Here is a 12911-nt window from a genome sequence, read left to right on the forward strand (position 1 = left end):
GTATCCATGAGTCAAAGGCATGGTTTTTGGCAAAAACCGGGTGTCACAATGCGAACACTGGGAGGTCACGATGTGACAAGTTAAAATGAACATGCGTTTGCTTGAGGGCTTGTTACGACAAGACAAGAGGACGGTCACGTCGTGAGGATAGTTTCAGCCCAAGCTCATGAATTTTAGGGTTCTCTCCATATTTAAGGATCTTAATTCATGCCTTAGGGTATTCTCCTCAACCTCTACCTCCATTCAAACGAAACCCTAGCCCCATTTATGAGTTCTTGAGCTTTTGGTGGTGTTTTGGTGACTTGAAGAAGAAAGGATCATCTTTGGAGCATAGATCCAGCTTGGAAACCTCATTAACATCTCTTAGTAACTTCTCTAGACCTTTGTGAGTATTCAAGCTTCATACTTTATGGTTTCTATGTGCTAGACCTAGAGTTTTATACATTTTTATCCATGTTTAGGTTAGTTAGGATGTTGGGATTTAATAAATTTGGAAACTTTATGGGTCCTTAGAGTCCCTTGGTGGTTAGATGTGGTAGATCTGAAGTTTGGTGGAGTTTGAGCTTATGTTTGAGGTTTTGACCTCATTTTCTTCATCAATGACCTAATTTGAACTCAAGACTTGCATTGGGCATGTAAGACCTTAAAGCATCAATGTTTATGGCTTATGGGGTGTAAGGAAGCCTTTTGGAGGAGTTGAGTTCATGGTTTAATGGATTAGGGGATTAATCTATTTAGCTGCCCTTTAGCCAGTTCTCACGACGTGACAAGGTGCCTGTCATGTCGTGACTATTGAAGATTTGCGACTATTTTGTCCTTGACTGACCACGACGTGACAAAGGGAGTGTCACGTCATGAATGGTTGTTGACCGTTGACTTTGACCAATTTGAACTTGGGTTAAACGTGAAGGTTTTAGGCTATTGATTAAGGTTCTACCATGTTTTGGTGCTAGTAGGTTCGTGGGAGCAATCAATTCAGGTGAGTTTTGAAAGTCCTAAACCTTTGAAGATTCGTAGATCAAATATAAACTAGAAAGAACTATGAAAAACAATGAAGAACAGAAAAAGTAAAGAACACAAGAGATTCTGCACATTTTCTCTTTCATCAAGAAAGAGTTTGTTTTCATCAAAAAAACTGGTTGTCACAAAGACGGTTACGACACCAAGCCTTACAAGACGCCCAACATTAGGGTTAACCCTAATGTTGTATATATACTAATCTAATCTAGTGAATCCCTTTAATCAAATGATTGTGTCTTATCTAAATATAAACTGAACATGTAAATAAGGAATGGATCAGATCATATTTTCTCCAGATTCGGATATCAGCACCAGCACATCAGAAGTTGATCAGAGCATCAGCTTTAGTGTCAGGGAGATTAGCTTCAACTTCAGTTATCAGCGTCAGGGTCAAGCCTACCAGCTTCAGCTTCAGCAGATAGTGTGTCATCAGCATATCATCTGATCAGTGTGTCATCAGTGTATAACCATCAGCGTCTAGACACACTGATCAATCTTCAGTAGATGGTGTCTTCATGCCTTTGGTGCTGATAGAGTCTTCAGAGTCTTTCAGTTATCAGGGAATGTTCTTTAGTCTTCGACATATGAACTTCCATCAACATATCTTCAGATTAACTAACTAAACATAGTGGATATATTTTGCATCATCAAATCTATACAATTGAGTGACCTAACAAGTTTCCTCACTGTACTAGTGAGTTGAAGGCACCGATGTCGACCCACTAGATTATTCGACCTAATTGATTATTGTTACATATCCTCATGTATAGGATGTTGCTATGTAGTAGTGATTTGTTATATATATATATATATATATATATATATATATATATATATATATATATATATCCTTGTATGTTGGGATATAGGAGTAGTGATATACTGGTTATAGTACCAGTAGGCTGGTTATCATCTAGTGGAGTGGCCTAGAAGTTGTATGTAGCCATGTAGGATAGCCTTAGAACCCTAGATCTAGGCTTTCTTGCTTGTTCCTTATTTGGTTGTGGCACTAGATTAGGATTATCTGTTCGAGTGTTTATCTCACCTTTGGTGATATATGGTTATGCATTCCTTGGAGATTTACTGGTAGTTAGCAGTGTGCTGTGAGGGCCGAGTAGGGTGTATGGAGATGTTCGACGGGTAGATTTATAGTTGCATGTGCTTATGTGCCTAATTGATTATTTGTTTGATTATATATGTCAGCATATTCTGATGGGTGAGGTTGAGGCGGTCCTCCTGTGTGTTGTAGGCCAATATACCAGGTGCAGGCCGACTGTAAGCCGTAGGCACGGATGCTCGAAAGGAGCGGTTTGGTTGAGGTAGCATGCAAACATACATGGGCAATCTAGTCCGACGACTGTGGGCCCAATATGCATATTTTTATATGTTTTGTGGTGTGTGATATTTTGGGGGAACTCACTAAGCTTCGTGCTTACCCGACTGTTATTGTTTTCAGGTATCATCGGTGATTGTGGGAAGATGAATGTGTGACTGTACACACTCATTAGCAAGATTGAGGATTCCATGTTTATTATATTACTCTGATTTTTAACAAATGTAATTTGGAACAAATTGTTTTCTTAACATGGGTATTATAATTGTGAAGTTTTCCCTTAATTAAAATGAGTATCCATCGGAGTCTTATTTTTTATATATTTAAATAAATAAATAAATATTGGATTTTAAAAAAATGAAAGAAAAATAGAAAATAAATACCCAAGGGTATTAAAGTCATTTCAATTTACCAATGAACCAAATTTACAACGAAACTAGATCAAAAGGACCACAAAGCAAAAAAATCAGCATTTGGACCAAAACCCAAAAAAATACATACCACATAGACTACTTTTGCAGTTTTGTTTTCTTTTAAATATAACCAACCAAGTAGAAAAGAAATCTACTGGTATATCCGTTTTACGAAATTAAAATCTTGATTGATATAGTTGATTTCCATAATTATACTTTTTCATAACACTAATAATAATTTGGGTTTATTTGGATTTTTAAACCCTGATATTATATATTTATATGTGCATTTCACACATCTATCACACGATTAAAATTACAGGAACATGAATAATGATAATTATGTGTAACAAAAATATATTTACAATTCAACAAATAAAAACAAAATATCTATTAAAAAATCTTTATGTTTATGGATCATAATCGATTTAGTTATTATATTTTTTTAGTCAATTAATTCCCAAAAAACTGACAAATATATTCATTTTAACTTCATTTTGACCATTTTACCCGGTGAACAGGTCATTGAACTTTTAAAAATTATGCTTTCGGCCCAAATGTTAAATTTTATTACAAATTTGGTCTAAAATTTACACTTTTGGCCTGTATTTTTAAACTTTATTACAAATTTGGTCCAAAATTTACACTTTTGGCCTAGATTTCCAAAGTTTGTTACAGATTTGGTCCAAATGTCACACTTTTGGCCTAGATTTCAAAAGTTTGTTACAAATTCATCCTAAATTTGGTTTTTTACATCTTTTAAAAAAATGTGTCAAATATGTTAATTTCTTTATAAATCATATTTATTCAACAAAGCATATTTTCACATAAAAACCTTCTTTTTTCTATATAAAAACTTTTATAAATCGGGGTTTTATAAAAAAAATGTATACAAACACGTATTTTATAAAAAAATGAATACAAACACGTTTTTATAAATTAATTTATACAAACATGTTTTTTTTATAATAAACGTATTTGTATATATTTATGTTTTATATGCACACAAATAGATTTATATATATATATATATATATATATATATATATATATATATATATATATATATATATATAGAGAGAGAGAGAGAGAGAGAGAGAGAGAGAGTCAAGATCAAATAAGAATTAAATTTTTGGTAGGAAGGTAAGAAGTTTTTTTTCTACATATTTTTTTCGCGAACAAACAAAATGAATCATTAGCTGATTCATTTGTAAGATGATTCACAAGAAAAAATTCTCAAAAAAACATCTCCATGATTCATTTATACAATGATTTTGTTGTTATTCACTAAAATTGTCAAAAAGTGAATTTTTTCTTAATTTACTTAAAAATGAATCATAAAAATATTTTTTTGGGAATTATATGTGTCTATATTTTTATAACACATATTTTATAATAAATACTTTTGTATACAGGCACGTTTTTTATAAAAAAATATATACAAACACGTGTTTTATAAAAATAATGTGTTTGTATATTTTTTAATAAAAGAGTGTTTGTATAAATTTTTATAAGAATACGTGTTTGTATATATTTTTTATAAAAACATGTTTGTATATATTTTTGTAATACACGTGTTTGTGTACATTTTTTAATAAAAATGTGTTTGTATATAAATGTAATTATTATAAAATAGTTGTTTATAGAAAATGTATTGAAATACCTTTTTATAAAAAAAATGCATAAAACACCTATTTGTGTGTATATAAATACATAAATATATGCAAATATATTTACTATGAAATATGAGTTTATATATATATATATATATATATATATATATATATATATATATATATATATATATCCTTTGTAAAAACATGTTTGTATACATTTTTATAATAATATGTATTTGTATATATATTTTTTATAAGAATGTGTTTGTATCCAAAAACATTTATTCTAAAAAGGTGTTTGTATATTTATTTTTTATAAAATACATGTTTATATAGAAAAAAAAACATATCCGAAACAAATTTTCAAAAAAAGACGTAAAAAAACTAAATTTAGGATGAATTTGTAACAAATTTTTTGAAATCTAGGCCAAAAGTGTAGATTTTGGACCGAATTTGTATTAAAATTTAAAATGCCGGCCTAAATTGTAAATTTTGGATCAAATTTGTAATAAAATTTAAAATCTGGACCAACCAATCCGAAAGATCCAAAAACCCCAACCGAGCTGCAGTTCTGATATGCTTGTTCGAGGAAGGAGACGATATCAATGTTATTCTAACCCAACGATCATCGAAACTGTCATCCTACTCTGGTAAACAATGTCGTGTACGTTAGATATTTGATTAAATGTCCTCAAGAACTTGACATGAGTCCGTTTTACTTTGTTTTGCAGGGCAAGTATCTTTGCCAAGAGGTAGAGCTGACGAAGAGGATACATATGATATTCGAACCGCATTGAGGGAGGTTGGGGAGGAAATTGGATTGAAGCCAGCGCTTGTGGATGTTTTTACTGTTCTTGAACCTTTTGTAACCAAGGTATTGTGCTCCCTTTTTAGAAAATAGGCCTCATTTATCTTTCCATTTCCCCGAGACCCCAACTATGTTGTCTTTTTCTTGTACATATTTTAAGCATCATTTATCTAGACAACTTTAATTATTTGAACTTCACATTTCGTATTCAAGTTAAAAAAAATTGCTTAATTTTATAAAACTGAATTTTATTGTAATGTCAGGGTAATGTTAGTGTGGTTCCAGTGATTGGAATACTATGGGATAAAAAGCACTTAATCCGGTTCCAAATGCTAAAGAAGTAGAATAAATATTCTATGCTCCTTTGGAAATGTTTCTCAAGGTTTGTATTCCTGCTTTTTTCTCTCTTTTAATGATTCTTTATGTATTAAGTGAAAAAGAAACATGACCACATGGGGTTATTTATAAAAGTGGATTTTGATGGATGATGATTAAGAATGAAAAGAGAGGAGAAAAAGAGTGGGAAATAGGAGACAAATACTTGCTTCACTATTTCTATCACAAAACAAATGACAGCAGGGTGTATGAGATATGGGCTCTAACCGCCGGAATCTTGATAGAATCCACCTCAAAGGCAGAAGCAAAGAGGAACAAGGAACAACAAAGACATATGTGAATCATGTGACAAACCTTCCATATCAATCATTGATTTAATTCAAAGATATACAATCAATGAGACATAACAATTTCCATACTTGATATATATCAATAAAGCTTTGGCCCAAATGGCACAGAAGATACTCAGGAATATCATTTTTGCTAAAATATTTACGCTTTCAGCCTTATCTTAGCATACTGCCGAAGCCAAAGTGATGCCTATTTCATACACTTCATGGTCAATGGTACATACCAATACCCAAGTGATGCCTATGTCATACACTTCGTGGTCAGAGGTACAACCTTGCTATAAAAATAGCGGAAATAATAACACGAGATGATACATGGAAAAGCACATAGCACATATAACACATAACATACAATTGTTCCTATATATTAAACTCACAGTGAAATAACCGGGGGTTAAAATAGTAATTTGGGGAGCACTTCGTTACTATAATTAGCTTTCTTCGTTGAAAACCGGGCCCTACGAGGGTTGGGCTTCGAAATCGAAAAGATAAATTTTTCGGGCTTCTCGGGAATTTCGGGGCGTGTTTCAGGCGTTGGAATTAATACCGGGGCTTCGGGGAAGTGGAAGTAGAAGAAATATAAGTTTAGGGGTGAATTTTGCCAAATTTCTAACATTTACCCGGGAGGTCTCGCACCCCTTATATAGGTGCGAGCCTCGGATCCGAAGCAAGGGGGAGAGGGCAGGTGTCTGCGAGGCTCGGAACATGCGGATGCTTGGGCGAGGCTCGGATGCGAGGGCCGGACAGGTGTGCGCTTCGGATCGGTCGGATGACGCAGCTACTTACTTCGGATCGGGCCAACATCCTCGGTCGAATCAGGAAACAACACAAGGGTCGGGCACGACGGACGCATGCAAGAATCACGTGATCGACTTCGGACACCTGTGGGACACGCTTCGCTTCTTGGACGCGCCATGCAGCTGCTTCGGATACGTGGCCAGCTCAGAGCGAGGGTGACGTGGCTGGCACTATTCATGCGAAAATTCTCGAAAATTGTGCTCAATCTTGTAAAATCCATAACTTTCTCATATGGGCTCCGTTTTTGACGTTCTTTATATGCACGCGTAGGGAAAATTATGCTCTACAACTTTCGTTTAGGCTTCGTCGGAAAATTTTGAATTTATTTTTATATTATTATTTTTAACAGATTGGGACTGGTAAATCCGTTAAAAATTCATGACTTCTTAATCCGACGTCCATTTTCGTCAGACTTTTTACCGTTGTACTGCTAATAACGAGACCTTCGATTCTCGTTTAGGTGTGTCGGCTAAAAATCACTCGATCTAAAATTCGAGTTTTTAGCTGTCTACTGCTAAGCTGAAACTTAGAAAAATCATAACTTCCTCATACGAAGTCAGATTTTGGCGTTCTTTTTATCAAAATTCCCGGTTTAACGAATACTACGACTTTCATTTAGATCACTAAGGCTAAAAAGCAGTTTATCAAAAACTCACTTTTTACGTCATTCGGCACCGTGCCGGTTTTATCGCGGATCTTCGATTGGTTATAACTTCTTCGTTATAACTCGGATTTCGATGAGGTTTTCGCCTAAATGTTTCTAACGAGATTATCTACAACTTTCAATAATAAAATTTTACTTATTTCAAATTTTATATTTTCGCTAAATTTCGCTATTTGGCTTTTAATTGGAATCTCATAAGACTTCCAATATTTTCCGAGTGATTCTAAACATAGTTTTACCCTATTTCTAGTAAAAACTATCTGTTAGAACTCAATACTCAATATCACATAATATTTCATAATATTATTTACTTAAAACACGATTTCAAAACGTGTATGTTACACCGTACCGAGCCACCACCTCTCGAATGTTGACCTCAGCCAACTTCTCTGCAAAAGAGTTCTCACTTATAGCCAGAAAGTGAGCACTCTTCGTCAGTCGGTCCACAATCACCCAGATCGTATCCACACCTCTCACAGTCCTCAGAAATTTGGTAATAAAATCAATGGAGATCTATTCCCACTTCCACAAAGGAACCTCTAAAGGCTGCAACTTGACATGAGGGTGCTGTTGCTCTGCTTTGACATTTCGGCAGGTCAAGCACCTCTCTACTAACCATGCCACATCTCTCTTCATACAGGGCCACCAATAATCTCATTTCAGATCCAAGTACATCTTAGTGGCCCCAAGGTTAATGGAAAACCTCGATTTACGGGCCTCCTTTTGGATTAGGTGTAACATCCCGTTATTTTCTGTTTGTAAAGTCAACTCTAGTCAACCAAAGTCAAACAAAGGTCATTTAAAGTCCTTTTTATTGTTTGGGTTTTTATTTAGGTTATAATAATAACCTTTATTTGTTAAAATCCTTACAATATCTACAATGGAATTTGGAAGGAAAAGGCTTGAAAAAAGAGAAACTTCGCAATTATTCCTTCGCTTCGGACCGCAAAGAATTTATGGACGTACACTCCTCGGACCGTACACTCCTCGCAGCCGTAAACCCTCGCAGCCGTAAACGAGGCCGTAAACGGCTTCGGCCGTATACTCTTCGAATCTTATCTTCTCGGAAGCCGAACCTTACCGCATTGGAACTTGTTCACGGTCGTAAACTCTAACCGACTTCGGACCGTAAACGAGGTTCACAGCCGTAAACCCTCGGACCGTGAACCCTCGCACATATATATAGATTTCCTTCATTTTTCACCATTTCTCACACTTCCAACCCAAGAAACTCGATTTTCTCTCAACTATCATCAAGAGTTTTCATCTTGATCTTCAAATAAGTAAGTGTTTCTTCCATTTATTAGTTGATACCTTGCTTAATCTAGTGAAACCCTATGCATTCATCCATGAAATCATCTATTTTGGTTAGATCTTCAAGAACACCAAGAACACACACTAGTTCTTTAGACCGTGAATACCCAATTCAAGCTTCAAAACGTAAGTATTCTTCCATATGCTAGTTATCCTATAGAAGCTCTTAACTTACACCCTTGAAAACAATCATTTCCAAGAACAATAAGAGTTTACGGCCATGAGCATCTCCCTTGGCCGTAAACTCCTATGAAGAACATCATTGGCCGTAAACTCCATGGCCGTACACTGCATGGGCCGTACACTCCATGGCCGTAAACACCTTTGTGTGGCCGCAAACCCCTTTAATGAAATCACATGTGATTGTAACATTTCAATCTAAGTGATTCCTAGTCCATAAGATGATTTCTTAGCATAATTAGTTGTATAACCACTAATTATATATATATATATATATATATATATATATATATATATATATATATATATATATATATCATTATATGCTTAATTGGATCCGTTGTGTTCAAGACTTCACTTAACACTTAGCATCCTACATCGATCTTACATTTGAATAACTTACTACAGGTGAGTTCATACCCCCGTATTTTCATAGTTTTTACTGTTTTAAGGGGGGGGGGGGGGATACAAGTCTAACGCAAAGATTTTGTGTTATAAACAAATGGTTTTAAATATCTTTATAAAATGAATTTCAGTTATTATCAAATCAAATGGTTTTCAATGATTATATCAAAATGACATCAAGTCACCAAAATGAATTTCAAAATATTAAACTTCTTTTAAATGTTTTATAAACTTATATTTTCTTCCAAAAATCATATTTGTATATATATATATATATATATATATATATATATATATATCTATATATATATATATATATATATATATATATATATATATATATATATTATATAAATAAGATTTAAAAGGCTTAGGACTGATAACCCACTTTGGTTCCTTTTCCTTGTTTGGATGTGGGATTATAAGCATCAGTTATCTGTCCGAATGTCATTTAAATTTACTTATATATATATATATATATATATATATATATATATATATATATATATATATATATATTTATATGTATACAAATATAAAAGTTAGTTCAAAAAGTTTCAATAACCCTTTGTAACATGTTGATCAAGGGGTTGCATTCATGAACACTCGTTATCAATTCAGGAAGTACATATAAATTACAATAGGTATAATTTATGATTCACAAAACACTAATTTACGATTCAAGTATACTAAAGTACATTGTTTTACAAGAACAAATGTTTGATTCAAAGCTATTCAAGGATATACATCTTTCAGATACATGTTAAGAATACTAATTCAAGAACATACTATCAATCATTTATTTCAGAATGATTGGGTTTTCATAACTATTATACATGTAACGTTTATATGCTTTTTATGAGTCAATTGATACAGGATGTTTAATTCATTTAAACAATATACTAAAGTCCTGACATTATAACCAGAATCTCCAGCGGGGGATCGAAACAATGTGTGTATAGATCTATATTGGGATTGACAACACCGCACTCGGACTGCTAGCTACAGTCAGACATACACGCCTACTAGTGACAGTTGTTATCAACAGCTTTCAACGCATTCATAGCGTTGGGTCAGGCCATCTAGTCTCAGTATGGTTATAATAACTCAGATAAAAGATATTAACAATACGTTAATGTATAATTAACTAAACTTTTGTACATTTTCAAAAGTACTAGTTTACAAGATACAGATTATGGTATTACATTACAGTTTACAGTAACAGTTGATGAAATCAAGCACATTCTCGGATACAAGTTTACAAAAGGATTACAAATACAGAACATTGGTTTACAAATAGAACAGTTTCATGTAACTAAAACTACATTTCATATACAGCAGAAAATATAGGATTTTCTGGAACAATTTACATATTCAAGAAATTGAAAACATTCTTACAAACATAAATACTTATGCACTCACTCAACTTTATTTTGATACTCTCTCTTTTCAAATTACTTGTATTCTCAGGGAACCAGTAGACAGGTACACCCCGAGCTTTTGAGAAGATGGAGCTATTTATGTCTTGTCTTCTTCTTTTGTATAAATATTTGGTTTCAGTATACTATGATGAAACACATGTAAATACTTATACTTTTTAATTACAGTGGTTGTTTGTACTCTGATTACTATTATGCATGTGTTGTGATACTACAAATGAAGTCGTCCACTCCCGGACGTTTCCGCCGTCTGGTTTGGGGGTGTGACAGATTGGTATCAGAGCCAGGTGATTTAATCGAAGGTCGATTATACTCAAGTTACATATAATTAGTATACACTTTATAGTTATAGTAATACCTAGAACAAGTCATACATAATATATTACTTGTTAACTGTAGGTCTCTCTCGTAGAAACTTTGGTCCTTAATCTATCGTTACTAAATATATTCTATATCTCTTATCCCTATTCTCGCTTAGATAACAATGGCTGGATTTCACTTACCCGGAGGCCCGTATTTCCCCGGTCAAGGACAAGATGCAGAGCCAGAAGAAAATCACGAAATTCCCTTAGATGATGATTTTGCAGGAAACTTTCCTGAAGACAATGATTCCGAATCAGAAGCCTATAATCCACCACCAGTTTCCCAAAATCCTAACCCTCGTCTGGCTTTCCAAGGCCCAACACCTCTGTGGATGGAATGCTTGGAAACATGGAGTCAAGAGCAGGGTCAACCTATGCCATACAACGGAGACAGAAGCTTCTACAACCTGAGCGAAGGAGGCTCAACAGACAGAGTCCTGCCAATTCTGGTCCGCAGGGTTGCTCGAAATGAAATACAAGGTAGGACTGCCATCAACCGAATCATGAAAGTTGATGCCAATGAAAGAGTTAATATAGTTCACATTTGTCATCTTGAAGATGCTCGTGACAGAGCATTAAGAGACAATGAAGCTTTGTTGCAAGAATTAGCTGTAACTCGAGCTGAATTCATAGAGCTTCGAGTACGCCTGACAGTGTATGAAAGACATTTACTTGTTGTGGAGCGTCAACTGGCTGAGTTGAGGTTTCGTCCAAGTGATAACCGTCGCCAGTAGGAGATGCTCTACTCATTTCCAGTTCACTCTTTTGGTTATAGTTTAAGTCTATGGATAGGTTCTAGCGTTATTTTTCATGTTTTTCAGTACGACCACGAAAATTTTATTTTCGGTAGGTCTGTACGATGTCGATGTTTTTCCCAGAATTTGGTATATTGTAGACCTGTTTAGGGTCAAGTTTTCCAGACTTCATGTATTCAATATGCCAATTTAATCGACATGTGTAACGACCCAATTTTTTTACATATAAAATTTTCATTTTTAGTTAATAAACATATTTGCATAAACCATGAAATCCCATCATAACTGTTTTCAAATTCATATTTATTACATCATGTTTAAATTATCAGAGCGTCCCGACATAGTAAATAAGGAAAGATAGAGTGCACGCCGCACCATCATGCCTTGCCCTTGCCCTTGGGCTCAGATGTACCTGAAACAAATCCACAAATGCTAAGCTTAGAAGCTTAGTGAGTTCCCCAGAGCACACCCACAACCAACACATATCATACAAGCTAATCAGCTATACAGAATATATAAGTCATGCATGCTAGTCACATAAGGAAGCCCTGGAAACCCTCCAGGGTCTTACTCTGGGTTCCATGGGAACCCCCACATGGTCTTAGCCTAATGCCTCGGGAACCCCCGAGGTCTTTGACCTAGGATGCCAAGGAAACCCTCTAAGGTCTTATACCTAAGTGCCTAGGGAACCCCCCGAGGTCTTTCATGCAAGTATAATCACAAGACATATAAATTTACAGAATGACTAACACATATATTATAAACACATAATGGGTCGGCCTTGGTGCCTTAGACCCATTGGTATGGTGAGGAGACTCACCTTCGTCTGTCGAATGCCAAAGCTGATCTCCTAACCATCCTAAATCTCCCGGGCTGAAATATAATATCACCTAACATTAGGACCTTAGATTAATCAAAGGGAAAACCCAAGCCCCAACCCTATCCATGAGGCCCAATTATCCCATCCATGCTAATGGGCCCAAAATCCATGTACAAAATTACTAATGCGCCTCTTGACGCATTAAGGCCCAACCAAAAAGTCCATGGCCCAAATCTGATGAGACATCCCATAATTCACTGAATGCAGTCAGTCCAATAATCAAAATAAGGCCCAACAG

At 34.7% G+C, this 12911-nt stretch overlaps 1 pseudogene; it reads left to right on the plus strand.

Annotated features, from left to right (window-relative positions):
* The first annotated feature begins 4914 nt into the window (after nucleotides 1–4914).
* Nucleotides 4915–5866, plus strand: LOC145104823 (nudix hydrolase 15, mitochondrial-like; annotated as a pseudogene).
* The last annotated feature ends 7045 nt before the right edge of the window (nucleotides 5867–12911 follow it).

The sequence above is a fragment of the Lactuca virosa genome, chromosome 4 (assembly GCF_052849685.1).
Source record: "Lactuca virosa cultivar CGN04683 chromosome 4, Lactuca_virosa_CGN04683_v6, whole genome shotgun sequence".
Taxonomy (NCBI): domain Eukaryota; kingdom Viridiplantae; phylum Streptophyta; class Magnoliopsida; order Asterales; family Asteraceae; genus Lactuca; species Lactuca virosa.